This window comes from Lissotriton vulgaris, chromosome 3_2 (assembly GCF_964263255.1).
Source record: "Lissotriton vulgaris chromosome 3_2, aLisVul1.2, whole genome shotgun sequence".
Taxonomy (NCBI): Eukaryota; Metazoa; Chordata; class Amphibia; order Caudata; family Salamandridae; genus Lissotriton; species Lissotriton vulgaris.
The window spans coordinates 180,346,763-180,364,076 of record NC_141690.1 but is presented as its reverse complement, the minus strand read 5'-3'; the positions used below and the strand labels follow the sequence as shown (position 1 = coordinate 180,364,076).

The window sequence follows — 17,314 nt, the reverse complement described above, 5'->3', positions numbered from 1 at the left end:
TATTATTGGGCTGTATTGTTGAACCATATGGGTGTCTTGAATTTTCATAAGGTGATGATAGAAGAACCTGTTAGGCCCTCAATTTATGAAATGGTATTGGGTGAAGAGGCCAGACAATGTTTAGTTAAAATAATTGAGCCCAGTTATTATAAAAAAACAAAATTCAAAATATTATTGACGGCTTTTGAAATCTGGAAAAGGTTAAAGGTTAGATTCGGTTTGAAAAGTAATCTGAATGACTATGCACCTCTAATCACCTGTCGCACTTTACCAGATATTTTCAGGGACCTGGTGACGGATAGGTGGCATTCAGCAGGGATATGTACAGTAGGACATTTATGCCAGGGGGACCAAATCGCCTCTATTACTTGGCTGCAGCATAAATATAACTTGGCTAGGACAGATTTCTTTAAGTATTTACAAATATGACGTTTTTGGGACAAAATGAGGATGCAAGATCAGTTAAACGTAGAAAGAATTGATATATTAGAAGCTATAAGAGCGAAAGTAAAGATTGGTCCAGTTTATCAGCTTTTTTTAAATAGCCTACAAAATGATTTACGTATTTTTGAAGATAAGTGGTGGAGAAAGTTTGGAATTGATAATGTAGTCATGAATAGAGTAATAGAATTAGCAACTAAAGTTCTGATTAATGGTTCGTTAAAAAGTCAACATTTTATGTCTATGTTCGATTTGTATTATACCCCTGCCAAATTGGTAAAATGGAAATCGAAAAGAGGTGATAAATGTAACCAATGTGGATGTATCGCTGCGGATTCCCTACATATGTTTTTTCATTGCCCTAAATTGTTGCAATTAATAACTGATGTTCTATATTTTTTAAATGTCAGTTTGGGGATTCGATTGAAACTATCACCAGAGATGGTAATCCTTGGCATGCAAGTAGATCAAGTGGGGTCCAGAACTGAAGCAGAGGAAGGATTTTTATTTATCTGTATGTCAATTTTTCGGTTATGTATCACATCTCAATGGTTAGATTCAGATCCACCAGTTTTTGGCAATCTAGGTTATTATCTACATATTATTTGGAGACAGCTGCATACAAATCAAAAAGGGTAAGAAAAAAGAAGTTTGGTCAGAGCCTATGGGCTCCTCTGGCACAATGGATATGATTTCTTAGTTTAAATGATTAAAGTACTGTATAATAATGTATAGATAAAGTTATGTGATTTATACAATATGTATAATAATGTGTAAAGAATGCTTGCTGACCTAAACAATAAAAAAATAAAGAAAGTCGCTCCCAAAAGAGTGCTCTCACTTATATTGGTATATCTCCCTCCATCCGGAGTGTTATTTCATATAACTTATGTGGAGAACTAACCCTGGTATCTGCAGTTTCAACTTAAATGAATTCATTCAAGTCCACTGTCTCCAGAATCAATCAATCAATCATAGTACTTATAGAGTGCACTACTTACCCGTGAGGGTCTCAAGGCGCTGTGGGGGGAAGGGTGCTGCTACTGCTCGAGGAGCCGGGTCTTGAGGAGTCTTCTGAAGATGAGCAGGTCCTGGGTCAGTCGTAAGTGGGTGGGGAGGGTGTTCCAGGTCTTGGCAGCGAGGAAGGAGAAGGATCTGCCGCCGGATGTTGTAGGTTGGATGCGGGGGACAGCGGCGATGGCGAGGCTGGCGGAGCGGAGCTATCGGGCAGGGGTGTAGAAGCTGAGTCGGCTGTTGAGGTAGGCTGGTCCGGTGTTGTCGAGGGCTTTGTGTGCGTGGGTGAGTAGCTTGAAGGTGATCCTCTTTTCGACGGGGAGCCAGTGTAGGTTTTCAGGTGGGGGGTGATGTGGCTGTGGCGAGGGACGTTGAGAATCAGTCGGGCGGATGCGTTTTGAATGCGTTGCAATCGTAAGTGTTTGGCCGGGATACCTGCGTAGAGTGCGTTGCCGTAGTCCAGCCTGCTGCTGACAAGGGCCTGGGTTACCATTTTTCTTGTTTCGTAGGGGATCCACTTGTAGATTCTGCGGAGCATGCAGAGGGTGTTGTAGCAGGAGGAGGAGACGGCGTTGACCTGCTTCGACATGGAGAGGGAGGATTTGAGGATGATTCTCAGGTTGCGTGCGTGGTCGTTGGGTGTTGGTGCTGTTCCCAGCGTGGTTGGCTACCAGGAGTTGTCGCAGGCTGAGGAGGGGGATCCGAGGATGAGGACCTCCTTTTTGTCGGTGTTCTGCTTCAGTTGGCTGTTCTTCATCCATTCGGCTACGGCCTTCATTCCCTCGTGAAGGTTGGTTTTGGCTGTGTGTAGGTCTTTGGTGAGGGAGAGGATCAGCTGGGTGTCATCGACGTATGATATGATGTTGAGATTGTGCTGGCGGGCGAGGGGGGCCATGTAGACGTTGAACAGTGTCGGGCTGAGCCCTGGGGAACACGGCAGATGATGTCCGTGGCTTTGGAGCGGAAGGGGGAGGCAGACGCTCTGGGTTCTGCCGGAGAGGAAGGAGGTGGTCCAGTCCAGGGCCTTCTCTTGGATTCCGGCTTCCTGGAGGCGTGTCTTTAGTGTGTGGTGGCAGACCATGTCCTAGGCGTCTGACAGGTCCAGGAGGATGAGGGCTGATGTTTCACCGATGTCTAGTTGGATTCTGATGTCGTCCGTGGCGGCGATGAGGGCTGACTCGGTGCTGTGGTTTCTTCGGAATCCGGACTGGGATGAGTCAAGGATGTTGTTGTTGTCCTCAGGTAGCGGGTCTGTTGCGTGTTGACAACTTTCTCTATGACCTTCTCTGGAAACGGGAGCAGGGAGATGGGCCGGAAGTTCTTGAGGACCTTGGGATCCGCCTTGGGTTTTTTGAGAAGGGCGTTGATCTCGGCCTGCTTTCAGCTTTCCGGGAATGTGGCTGTCTCGAGGAAGATGTTGATTACTTTCCGTAGTTTGGGTGCGATGGCTGCATCTGCTTTGTTGAGTATGTGGTGTGGGTAGGGGTCTGATGGAGATCCTGAGTGGATGGAGTTCATGATCTTGCGTGTTTCGTCATCGTTGACGTTGGCCCAGGCGGTTGGTGCGGGAGGTGTTCGCAGGGTTGGAGGAGTCATGGCAGTGTTGCGGCGGTTGTGGTGTTGAAGCTGTCGTGGATGTCAGCGATCTTGCAGTGGAAGAAGGTGGCCAGCGAGTCGCACAGTTCTTGTGAGGGAGGTATGCCGTTGGTGTTGGCACTGGGGTTGGAGAGTTCCTTCACGATGCTGAAGAGCTCTTTGCTGTCGTGTGCATTGTTGTCCAGGCGATTTTTGAAGGTTGATCTCTTGACTAATCTGATGAGGTGGTGATGTCTGCGGGTGTCGTCATTGTGGGTTGTGTGGCTGTCCCGTGTTCGTTCGTGTTACCAGTTCTTCTCCAGTTTCCGGCATGTTCTCTTGGAGAATTGGAGCTCTTCGTTGAACCAGGTGGCTTTCTTGCTGGTGCGGTTGTTAGAAGGTTTCTTGAGCTGGGCGAGGGCGCTGGCGCAGTCGTTGAAGTCGCTGAAGTTGCGGGCGGCGGTTTCTGGGTCGGTGGGGTCGGTGGGTGGGTTCTGAGCTAGGGTGGTGATCAGCTGGTCTGCAGTGATTTTGCTCCAGTTGCGGCGGGGCAGCTGTTGGGGGGGTAGTGCATGGTGGGCTTCTTGTAGGTGAAGTGGATGCAGCGATGGTCGGTCCAGTGGAGTTCGATGGTGTGGTCGAAGGAGACGTGGGGGGCTTGCGGAAAAGATGGGGTCAAGTGTGTGGACGGCGGCGTGGGTGGATGTGGTGACGAGTTGTCTGAGGCTGAGGTTGGTGAGGTTGTCGATCAGGGTGGTGGAGTTGGCGTCGTTGTTGTTCTCGAGGTGGAAGTTCCGGTCCCAGAGGAGGATGTAGTCCGTGGAGGCAAGAGCGTGGGTGCTGACGAGGTCAGCGATGGAGTCGCTGGACTGTGTTCGGGGTATGGGGTGTCTGTAGACAAGGGTTCCTCTGAGGGTGGTGTTGGGGTCGGTGTAGATCCGGAAGTGCAGGTGTTCGGCAGTGCTGAAGGCATCTTCGTCTGAGTGGGTGGAGATCTTGAGGGAGGATTTGTGGACGATGGCTATTCCTCCTCCAATTCCATTGGTGCAGTCTCTGCGGGAGATCTTGTAGCCTTCCGGGATGGCTATGGCGATGTCGGGTGCTGAGAAGTTGTTTCACCAGGTCTCGGTCAGGAAGGCGATGTCTGGGGCGGAGGTGTCGAACAGGTCCCAAAGCTCAACGGCATGTTTCAGTAGTATGCAGCGGAAGTGGTTGTGTCCAGTCCTTGGTGGTTTGGCGGGTCTGTCGCAGGTGAAGCTGCAGTTGCGGCAGGAGAAAGGTCCATGGGTACGTTTTGGGGCGGCCTGGAAGCAGGTGTGGTCTCAGCCAGTGTTGAGTGCGTGGATGGTGCTGGCATCGTAGCGGAGTCTGGCGTTGTGGTGTTTGCGGGGGCCAGGGGTTTTGCCGCTGGGCGTGGTCCAGGCGCGGACGGGCGCAAACGGGCTTGCCTCTGGTGTGCCTCCGGCGCGCCAGCGGTGCGCCCGCTGCGATCGGCCAGCATTTAAGGCAGGGAGGGATTGAGGAGCAGCTGGGAGGCGGGAGCGGGGCGGCGAATGGATGACGAGGGGGCGGGGCCATAGGGGAGCAGTGGCGGGAAGGGAAAGCGAGGTACTGAAGAAAAATGGGGGGAGGGGGGACACTGGCGTTAGGGTAGAACAAGGATGAAAAATACACAAGAGAGTGGGAATCAATGAGGCACAGAACTAGAAAATGCACAAATACAGTGGAACACAAACAGCAGGATCAAACTCGCGGACTGAGTGGCAGCGAGGGGGGGAAGGCACTCACACACAGGAGGAGCTGTGCGGCGTGGGGAGTGACCTGGCCTGCAGGTTCTGGCGAGCTATTGTGACTTCTGCTGCGCTGTCCAACATTGTTTGAGCCCATTCTCCTTTCTTGAGTTGTGTCCTGAAGATCCTCGGCATGTCTGATTTTTAAACCGGCTACCTTCTTTTTGGTGAATTGAGGTTTCTTGCTTTTCTGAACGTATTGATCGTCTTTGGGCTTCACACGTTCTTCCTTGTTTTCTGACCATCCTCTTCTTTTGGATTTCTGTGATGCAGTGTGAACGGTACGAGAGGAACGTGTATCAGTATCTTGATATCTATCAGGTTTTCTCAAATTATCCCTATTCCTGAGGTTATACCTACTTTCTCCTTTTGAGGAGACCTACCTCTGGAATGAGAACTCTTCTCTTTAGAAGTTTGTTTGCTTTTTTACCACTTCTTTTTAGAAGAAGTAGGAGTGTTTTTAGTAAAGATCTTTTCAGGATTTTCAGACGGGTTTTCACTGTATAATTCTATTCGATTTTGTACATTATTAAGTAATTGTTCGTCCGACATTGCTTCAATGTCAGGGTCAGGTATGTAGCTGGCTAGAGCCGACCATGTTGCTCCTGGTCTACCTAGTGGACCGAGTCTGGTAATGTGATTTAACTGTTTTAGGGCGCCTTTAAACCAGAGCTCATGCTCCTGGTATGTGAGTGGAATTTCAATATCCTCGAAAGGAATGTATTCCTCCGGTGGATCATCTTCTTTGTAGAAGTGAAACACGTGTGTTATTGGATTTGCTTCAGGGAAGACTACCATGAATAGAATACCTCTGTCTGGTGATATTCATGTGCCTCTATCACAAAAACTGCCCTACCACCTCTTGATGTTAGGCCATGTTTTATAAGATTTATAGTGATGGCTTTCCTTAAATTTAGTCTGTGTCTTGGAAACCTGTAAAATTAAAAACTGCATCGGCTGGATGAGCCGCAGCTCCACCGGTTTTGGTGTTGTTGCCGTTATTCGACATTGTTTAATGAAATTTGCAGAGCAAGTTTCAAGGAAACAAAGATAAGGTGCACAATATTTAGGATTTTTCGTCCTACTCAGCTATGGCGGATATTATCCTTTTACCTACTCCAGACGACTATTGGAGTATTTACAAAAAAGTGGTATCTGAGAAAAGCACGACTGAGTTACTCCAGTATCTAGCGTTAAATTAGTGCCTTACCAAACCGTTGGGCGCCATGTCGTGTAGTTCCTATATTCCCAATAGGCTCTGCGCATTGGAATAATATACACTATAGATTTGACATAAGTCTGAGGTCAGTATGTCTCTATCGAGTATGCTAAACTTAATTGTGTGTTCCAGCTAACTCAGAGCTATTTAATTATAACAAGGGTACCCAAACAATGGCTCAGGACCACGGGGAAGTGTTCTCTGAAAATACAAAGGTCCTTAGCTTATCAGAATCAACATGAACAACTAATGGTCCTAATGCTAACGGATTATTTGAAGGCCGACGATATCCCACTAGTTCTTAAGGTTTGAACTATTCCCGGTATTTTTACTGACAACCCCAAGTATATTTCCAACTTCAGTTATATTGGAACTACTTGTTCAAGACATTGGCTTGTCCTGGGAATAGATATAGCAACTGAAACGCTTTTGTCTTTAGAAATAGAGATTGCTGATATAGAAAAGCAATTAGCAGAAGCAGATCCCACCTCTGACTGCAAAAAACTCCTGGATCAGGTACAGAAAACAGTTGCAGAATTCAATCGAATTGAGCAAAATAAGAAATCTAACAAAGTAAAAAAGGACATCAAATCATATAACATTGAGAATACGTACCCATACCTACAGAAGGATTTCTACACCAATAAGAACTACTCCCATACAAAGTGCAATAAACCCTGGGGTCGGTTCAACCGCCGCCAGAACGTAGTTGGTTTCTCCGATACCTCCGCCGACTCCTCTGACAGCTCAGATCTCGGAGAAGGGTCAAGCATAAACACAAGACGAGGAGCGGGCAATCCCAATTTTTTAGGCAGAGGTCAGCCCAACACCCCCCAACGCGGGGGGTGTTGGGCTGACCATAGAGATGGCACAACCCCCCAGGGGTGAGAAAGACCAGGACAACTTCTACCAGTGGTGATTGAAAGATCACCAGAGGTGAAACCGATCATCAATATCCCTAAACATACCCTGTTAGATACATAACTCGAGTTACTAAAGAAAGGTCTGACCTTCGTACCAACCATTCGCCCTAACTTTATGGAACTGCAGGCAGAACTTTTACGTTTCTTCAAGACAATTTGTCTCAAAGCTTTTTTCCAACTACACCCAAGCCCAGTTATTAATTCCAATACCCCTTTTCGACCTCCATCTACCTTTTCACCGTCAGCCTCAATGATACCCCCCTGAAATTGTAGCATTTGAAAAACTGGTACTCTGGGACCTGGCTACTCTGCAGACCAGTAAACTCTTCACTCCATATAACATCTCACTTGATGAAAAGAAAGCAATTGACTCACTCAAAAAACAACAATAGTGTGGTGATCAAAAGTGCAGCTAAAGGGGGTGGAATTGTTATCCAAGAAACTGAAATATACAAGGCGGAAATAATGCGCCAATTGAATAACACTGATCACTATCTGAGGCTCCCAGGGACTCCCACTAAGAAAATCCAAGAGACGATCACCAAACTCACATCTCAAGCATGCACGGATGGTTTCTTAAGTAAAAAAGAATATAACTACCTCAATGTGAAATCTCCTAGATGTCCTGTAATCTACACACTTCCAAAGATTCACAAGAATCAGACAAACCCCCCCCCCCAGCAGACCAATTGTGTCGGCTTGTGGCTCGATCCTTGAACCATTAGGTGCATATGTTCACCACTTTATAAAAGAATTCGTCCCCACTACGACCTGCTATGTGAGAGATAGCATGTCGATGATCAATCTCATTGAACATCTTGAATTCAACCCCACTAGTGAAACCCTAGTGAAACGTTAGACGTGGAATCACTATATACCAACATTCCACAAACTGCAGCCCTGTTAGTCATTCAAAAAATCCTTGACACCCGCCCTCGTCCACACAGAGTTCCAACCCTTTTCATCTTACAATTACTGGAACTATGCCTAACGAGAAATTTCTTTCTCTTCGACAACATGTACTTTCAGCAAATCAAAGGTACTTCTATGGGGGCTATTTTTGCCCCCAATTTGGCCATACTTTTTATGGATCAATTAGAAGTTGGATCGATCCTGACACCATCTAACCCCTTTCATTGTGGTATAAAGCTGTGGAGGCGGTATATAGATGATATTTTCCTCATATGGAACCAGCCTCTGGAATCCCTGAACAATGTTTTACACTGGTTGAACAATAATTGCTGTGGGCTTACCTTCACACTCAGTCATGAAAAATCTTCAATAGCATTCCTGGATCTCACCATCTTTCATTCTGAAGGTGAACTTTTGACCAGGCTATACAGGAAAACCACGGAACGCAATACGCTTCTATACTATAGAAGTAACCATCCCAGGGCCCTGAGGGACTAGCTGCCATACTCGCAGTTCCTCAGAATCAGACGTAACTGCTCATTCAAAACCGACTATTTCAGAGAAGCCACAGTACTCTCCAACAAACTGAAAGACCGAGGCTATCCTGGTAGAATAATAAAACAAGGCCTGAAACGATCATGGTATTGTCCCCGCGTGGTGCCCAAAGACAAGGATCAGAAGGAAAGAATAGCATGTGTCACTACATTCTCACCAGTGTCCAATAAAATTAGAAAATATCCATCAAAAAACATTGGCCAACAATAAATGCAGGCGTGCTTAACATCAATACCCCACTCTTTGCCTTCCGCAAAAGTAAAAATCTCAAAGATCATCTAGTGAGAGCAGCGCTACCATCCACACCACAAAGTGCAACAATTGCCTCAGCTTGGGGCTTACCGCCTATTATAGGTCACGTGAAATTCAGTGGTTGTAAAGTTTGCGAGTACACGGTGGAGGACAACAAATTCAATCACAATGGCACCACGTTTGAAAGACGTGCATTTTCCAACTGCAACTCGTCAAATGTAATATATGCTATACAATGCCCATGCCAAGCTTTACATTGGACAGACAACACAGAAAGCAAAGACGTGCATCTGCCAGCACAGGAGCAGAGTGAGATGTAAAACTGCCAACGCCCCTTTGGTGGATCACTTCATCACGGCAGGGCACAACGAGAATGACATTAAATGGACAATACTGAAAGTATTGAAAGTGCCACCTCGTGGTGGAGACATTTCGCAGATACTCAACAGAGAGGAACTAAGGACAATGATCCAATTCGATACAATAAGGAATGGTCTAAACAGAGCAGAAGACTGGACTACTTTACGCTAATTTGAATCTGGCAAGAGTGGATGTAAAGTAACTTGTTACCTATGGCAACTCTGGTGCAAATAAGGTCTTAACAGCCTCCAATTGTTTTTATGGTCTGAAATGTAATGTTATTTGATCACTTTTATCACATATGTCACCAGCACTAAAATACACTTTTTTAACGAATGAGCACTTATAAGGAATCTCACGCAATTTCCAAATATGCAACTGGTAGTCCTGCGTTTATTACCCAACCTGGCTTTCTAGTGTCACTCAATCCATTTTCCTCCCCAAGATGGCCGACACCAACTCGTCAGTCCTCTTTCTATAGCCATTTCCCTGAAAGTGGCGTACTTTAACCAGTGGAGCACACTCGCTATCATTGCTCCTCGAAGCAGCAGACAGATTGGACATTGTTTCCAAGTCTACAGACTCCCGATCCTACGGAGCCTCCAGTTCTTCGAGGTAAGACCTTCCAAAATGCCGGCTTAGCCGCACTCATCCGCAAAAACATAATCCCTCCAGCGAATTGGAGACTGACCGTCCCATTTTTCCCATTAGAAAAAACTTCAGAAGAAACGTTCTGGGCCTTGGTTATCCCCACCAATGTGAGTCTATGGACTGTCCAAGGTAAGCGCGTTCTGAGTTTTACAGTTCACCCTTGCTCGGAACCCCGTGGGTTTTCATGAGTGTAACTCACTGCACCCCCTTCCTCTCCTTAGAAGCAATCCGGACTTCACAGCAGATTAATACTGCCCGTATCTCGACCGCCTGCAAATAGCACAGAGGTAAACCGCTGCTAATCACTTGCCTTTCAAACTGTCACACTGCCCTCCCTGGTTTTAACAAAAAAAAACCTCCTCACCCCCAGGTTAATTACCCACCCCAGCCACAGGCGCTGCTGACCAGACCAGAGACCCCCCGGTCCCATTTTAATTAATTTAATTCGGGGTAAGGTACATCCTCCAACTACCACCGCGATGCATGGTTTGAATGTTTACGAATGACTGTACACCCGAGGGTTCTAATAGAATCTAAATGCCCCGTTGTTCGTACTGTGAAGAACTTTAGCGTGGGAGAGCCAACTAAAACTAGGCTGGCAGTTTAAATTATTGATTATACCTTTATTTCAAGGCTCACGAAGTCACTACTCACCCGTACACCCGCCCGTGTATGACAGCTGTACCTTCCACAACCAGTCACTAAACACTATAAGTCGAATCCGATTAAAAGTGAAATGTGCAAAATAATGGACATGTTCGAACGTTGAAGAAATAGCGAGTAATGTGGCCCTTGGCCCCCTCTCTTCTTTCCTTCTTCGTTTTTCCTCCCTAAACAGGCAGATTCTAAAGTAATTCAGGCAGGCAAATGCTTTTTAAAAACTTTAGTCCTGAGGATGATCCCAACTAACTAGAGCAAAAAGGGATCGAAACGTCGACTGTTGTAAATACTTTCACAGCCTAACCATTATGTTCTAACCTTGCTGTGTCTAGTGTTTTTTGGCAATACTTGAGATTGTTATCACTGAGTTAAAAGTGGCCAAACATTGCTCAAAATTTGCCTGTGTACCCCTTTTTCCTTATATGTTTGTTTGTCTCAAAGTATGGTACAGGATTGTGCCTTCTAACCAAGTATCACCTTCTTATCATTTGAAATAAATACCCTGCCCGGCTGGGCAGAGCCAGCTAACTCGGAGGTCACTAGAAACTTTCTCGAGTAAACAAGAAGGGAATAGTTTCTGACAACCGCATAAACATGACAACTTTGTTTCCCCTAGAACCGAAACATATCCTCAGAGTTGTGGAAACAATAGATAACTATTTTACTCAGTCAATTGTGCTTGCTTTGTTTCTACAGAGTTTGCACCGAAATAGAGAGACTGGCGTTTCAATAAAAAGGGTTTATTGAACAGTCTTCTTTCTCATGCAAGAGAGGTGAACTGCTACAGTCGTTAGACAGAATGCGAAGTATAATGTGCACAGCGTAAACAGTAATATAAAATAATACTGTAATTGCATTGTCTGTTGCTATGACATGTAAAAATACATACATAAATAACACAGGCTAAAATACTCAACTGGTGGTTCTAAAATACGCCTACCCCAGTGTACCTAACCTAGGTCTAGTACGAGGGAAGAAGTAGGTGTTTGTCCTTTAGCATAGGTTTAGTTTTGCCAAGAATTGCCAAAGGTTTCTCTAGGTTCTAATCAGCTCCATACCTTAGAATGAGAGAGGTTGGTATCTCTGTCTCGGGACTCGATTTCCCAACACCCCGCAAGGGGAGTCGGAAGCACTGGAGCTGGATACTCGGCAGGAGGAGGACAGCTTCTGATCAGTGCGTCAGCTGGAGAGTTGGCTTTCTTCGGCACTTGCTATAGCGAGCTGCGTCGTGCAAGTAGGTAGTCGAACTGCACCGAACCACAACGTGCTTTGCCATAGCAAGTGAAGGTATATTTATACCTTGAAGGTGTTTAGCAATGCCTGTATTGACGTAAAGTCGGGCATATGAACGTCATGAATGAACCCCTAAGGAATAGATGTTCATGCATAATAATGAGTTCTTGGAGAAATCAATATTCAAACAGAGGGGAAGTCCCTAACGGCTTAAGAGTCTGGTTTTCCAAGAAATAGTTGTGACGTAGATGAATGGATGGCAGTAGCCATGCCTGTATTTTGGCAGCATGGGCTAGGCCTAAATAAGGACTGGATTTCTTTGCCTATATAAGGGCAATGCGAATTGTACCTATATAAGGGCATGAATCGGGAAATGCATTCGGAATCTAAAATCGAACACATCAATGTGGTACTGCAATAAGCAAGGCGGGGTGGGATCATGGACCCTGTGTCAAGAGGCTTTGCGTCTCTGCAGGTTCAGCATCTAGCTGGTTCTTTGAATTCCAGAGCGAGTGAACTCAGCCAAAAGTGCCTAGTGGACCATGAATGGCGTCTTCATCAGGATGTGGCTCAAGGTCTCGTTCAGCTGTGGAGAGATCCTTGGTTAGATGCTGGACTGTTCCCATGGGGCACAGAGTCAAGACTGATTTGTATATGGCTGGGTTCAAACTGGAATGGCAGGGTGAGCAAAAAAACGATGGATTTAGGTCCCAGCTCTCTGTACTGGGGTGAATGTATGACATTGTTCTGCCTTCTGTCCATCAACTGTTGTTTTTGCATATACTCTTAATCCAACCCTTAATCACTTATGGAGCAATTCACTAACTACTGGCATCTTTCCAGAGTCTTCCCCTTCTAAAAAAGCCCAATGCTGACCCGATTGATTTAAAAAACTGTCGTCCTGTTTCTCTCCTCCCGGCACTGGCAAAGATGTTGGAAAAACTGGTCCAACATCAACTTAGCAATTTCATCGCCAGTAAAGATATACTGCATGAAGCGCAGTCTGGCTTCCGGGCGGGATTTAGCACCGAGACGGTTTGCTGGAGGTGGCCGAATCTATAAGAATGGAGGTGGACGGTGGAGCCTCAGCTATGTTAGTGGTGCTGGACCTGTCCGCCGCATTTGATATGGTGTACCATCCAATACTGCTGGCTGGATTGAGGCGGGCTGGAGTGAAGGGGACGCCACTTGTTTGGCTTAATTCTGATCTCCCCAATCGCACACAAAGATTGATATTACACATTAAATCAGAAGCTAAACCCCTCTGGTCTGGTGTGCCGCAGGGCTCAGCGTTGAGCCTGCTACTTTTTAATATCTATCTGACTCCTCTGTGTACGCTCATCTCCAAATGGGGAATTAAAACCATCTCCTATGCAGACGACATACAGCTGGTGTTCTCCTTTAGGGACCGGTTGGCAAACTCCTTCGAGAGGTTTAGGGGCTGCCTGTGTGACATCTCCAGATGGATGAATAATAAGCTAAAACTGAACACAGAGAAAACTGAGGTTCTGTTCTTCGGCAAGAATTCCCCACCGCCACCTGTTCTATGGTGGCAGGAGGAAATTGGTTCCCCCACCCTGTCCGACTTCAATGGTAAAAAACCTGGGTGTAAAATGGGACGCTGACATGACATTTGCTTCACAAATACGGTCCATTACATCCACTTGCTTCGGAATTCTAAATGGGTTGAGGAAATTTCTTTATCTACTTACGGAGAGTTGGCTAAAATTAGTTGTTCATGCCACGGTGACTTCAAGGCTTGACTATACCAACAGTCTGTTTCTTGGTCTACCGGCATATTCGATAAAGAGACTGCAGATGGTGCAGAATGCTGTGGTGAGATGGATTAGAAGAGTGCCATTTAGACAACACATATCTCCACATGTCAAAAAGCTCCACTGGCTGCCGGTAGTGAAGCGTATAGAATTCAAGGCCTTGACAATTGCGTTCAAGGCCCTGAAAGGTAGCTGCCCCAATTACATAAAAAAATGCATCCGCCCCTATCAGCAAATGCATTCCCTGCGCTCTAACTCACAGAATCTGCTGTGTTCCCCAATTCGTGATAGCTCGCATCAGTGGCAGGGCTTTCTCAGTAGGAGCAACCAGATTATGGAACTCTCGGTTTATACCGGATGAAGGGGAGTTCAGGAAGGCTTTAAAGACATGGCTTTTTAGCCGTGATTAGCTTGAACCCACTTCAGTTGTAGATCCTCTCTCTCCCATGTTTGCTGGATCATGCTAGTGCCGGGACACCTCTGTTTGAAGTAGCTGTAGATGCTTTACAAATGTTGGTGTATTGTATTGTATTGTATCTCCTCCTGTTTATGCTTTACTTGGCCCAGCTGGGCTCTGCTCTGGGTACCTTGAAGAGCTACCTTTCAGTCCTTTCCTCTTTTCTTCGGCTGCCTGATCAACCGTCTCTTTTCAAATCCCCTTAGGTACGGAGATTCTTGAAGGGGATAGCCCATTTGTTTCCCCCTTAACCCTTTAATATGCCACAGTGGGGCCTTAATTTGGTTCTCACCTTTCTGATGTTTGCACCTTTTGAGCCGCTGCACAACTGCCCTCTATGGCTGCTCATCATCAAACCAGCCTTAATGGCAATAACCTCTGCCAGGAGCGAACTACAGGCACTGTCATCACAGCCTCCTTACCTGACGGTCTTTCCTGGTAGAGTGGTGCTCCGCACAAGGAAATCTTTTCTGCCTAAGGTGGTAACACCGTTTCATATGGGGCAGTTGGTTACTCTACCCACCTTCTATGCACCTCCGCACCCTTCCAAGGAAGAAGAGCGTCTCCATCATCTGGACCCACAAGAGCTTTATTGTTCTACCTCGATCGAACCAAAGACTTCCAGGTGGATGACCAACTCTTTATAGGGTACATGGGTGCAAAGAAAGGGCGTGCTGTCCAAAAGAGGACTATATCCCAATGGGTTATCCTCTATCATAATTTGTTACGCTTTAGCGAAGATCCTCCTGAAGGGCTTAGAGCCCATACCACCAGGGCAAAAGCGACCACCATGCCTCTCCAGCGTGGTGTTCTCGTTTCTGATAACTGCCAGGCAGCCACGTGGGCATCGCTGCAGAGAAGGCCTGTTTGGTCGGTGCAGGAAATCCTGGTCTAAACCTTTCCGCAGCCCCTTCTCCGGGATGGTATTGCTTGGGTGTCTGATCTAAGGTAAGGAATCTGCGACTAGATCTCTCTATCAGATGGACAAGTTAATTAGCTTCTGTAATGCCTTATCTGGTAGAGACATGATCTAGGGGCAGGTTCCTTATGGATCCAATGCCATCCTCCCCGCACTGTGGATTGGTTTGAGTGTCGAGGGCTATTTCCTTTAAGGGCCCTAGTTGTCTTTTTTTAATACACCATGGTCAGTTACTTCATTGCTACATGCTTATGGAGTGGAAAGTAGTGAAAAGTACTGAAGTCTGCGCTTCGGGTGGTGGCTATATTGATGTTGCAGTCGTCACAATGACAACGAACACTACACCTATGACGTAATGCGAAATGGACCGATGTCACCTACCGGCAGGCAGGGGTACTGCTATCAAAAATCTTCTGGATCCAGCCTGAGACCTGGAAGTTTAAATGTAAGGAGCCTGTGGCTCGATCATGTCTCTATCAGACAAGGTGTTACTGAAGGTAAGTAACTTGTCCTTCTTAGCTTGATTACCTACCTATACAGGTATGAGGTTGCCTTTCTTTTCAAAGTTACCTTTACCCTGATTGACAACCATATCCTCCAGTGCTCTATCTGTGCCTGGTCCACCATCTACATAAAACACAAATAAGTTGAAGGGTGGAATGCTTACAAATAGTCTAAACCACTGGCAATTACTATGGGTAGCATTCCATTATTTTTAACATACTATTCCACGGCTATGCAGACCAAAATTTACCCTTCTCCTCATGGGTACGGTTCATTCTGAACTGCCAGTTTAGGCTCCTTCCAAATGGACAACCAACCCCAAACTGCTTACTACCTTGTATTAGAGGTATAGATCAGATCGTTTGGCAAGGCGAGCAGGGACCCACCTTTAAGCATATCCTTGGCCACCTAGGGCATTTCATCAACACATAAAAGGTGATGGGAGGAATGCTTACAGGTAAACTAAGTTGCTGGCAATCACTTTGGGCAGAATTCCAGCAGACAGAGGCCCACATAATGCAAATCAGTACTGACCCTGCTCTTCATGGGAATAGACCATTTTTTCCACTATCTACGTCTGCTTCCTTGTTGACAACAGTGAGTTTGCCTACAGCCGTGCCATCAATGAGTTACATGTTGATGATCTGTCCTCCATCATTGGCACCCTCGTTGACAAAACTGTTGACAACCGTATATGCAAATGGCCCTAAAACAAATGTTACTTCCTAAAAAAGGAAGGGGGTCTGCCTTGATATCTAAAGACACATCTCCTAGTAAGGTTTTAAAAATCCTCAAAGCTCTTGGACATAGAATCACTGAATAAAGGTCCCTCTGTGCCCGTCACCAGTCTTCTTAGTCTTGCAGAACTAGGAGTGAAGTGTCAGGATGGCTATGGTAAATTTCATTTTGAAAGATACTACAATAAGTACCTTGAGGAAATGCCTTATTAGGGTCAACCAATGCTTAAAGTTTATGAATCCTTAAATGAAATCCATTGCATGATGAGAGACTGTTAGACAAGGTTTCTGCCTACTTGACTACTCACTGCGGATCATTCATCCATCCCAGCCATTAGAACCAGCACAGACTGAACATGTGTCACTGGTCCAACCATTACTCCATGCATAATTAAAGCAATCAAATACTCTAGTCAGACTAGTCCACCAAGAGGAGAGTGATGCAACAGAGACTGAAGAGGGTGAGGGAGGGTGATGCTTGAAAATCCACATAATTTATAGAGTGAATGGTATGACTACATTGCCCCACCGACCGGCAAACCAATGTCATCTCATATGTAGCCACTGCCTGACGATATAACCCGTTTACACTGTTTAGTGAAGAGAACATCCGCTTTGGTAAAAGTGATTCACCTCTAGCGTCTACGTTCATTTTAAATTCTGCTAACTAAACTGTCTTTCTAAATGGACACTCTTCAAGAAGGTGTACAGATTACTTGAGAAGTGGGGAGTACATGATGATAAGGGATAAAAAGAATGCATATTTTCACTTCCAAAGCAGAACAAAGGTAGATAGTAGGTTATATGCCTGCGCACAAATGTCATATGTGCTTTTGAAAAATATAAGGCTGCTTCCAGGGATAAAGATGACGTCTATCAAACCGTCACCATTAGATGTAGAGAAATCCACACCAACAAATACATGCACATTGTATCCCGAGCAAAATAAAGAATATTTCAAGGCAAAATACAAGTCCAAAAAAGCGCGTTTTGAAGTAAATTAATTGTTCAAGTAGTAATCCACATAAAATCCTGCACTCCAAATGTACAAATATCAGTACCCATGTCAGGGAATGGTCAAATCCCATAATCAAATGTATTACAGACTCTAGTAAGTACGACCACGAGAATTAGGCGTTAAACAATGAATTTTCTTCACAACGCGCTTTTTTGGACTGGTATTTATTGGTGATATCATTGTTTCTCTACATTGAATTGCCCTGATGAAGTCTTTATGCATATACTGCTTAATAGACAAAACACGTGTTGGCTAGAAGGTTAGGATTCACAAGGATGCTGTTTTGAATATTAAAGAAGTAGACAAAACACCCATGTGG

General features: G+C 45.6%; 1 protein-coding gene across 2 annotated transcripts in view; it reads left to right on the top strand.

The window, feature by feature from the left end:
* Positions 1-17,314, top strand: part of HTT (huntingtin) — a 2,178,328-nt gene that overhangs the window by 1,194,748 nt on the left and 966,266 nt on the right. The window lies entirely within an intron of this gene.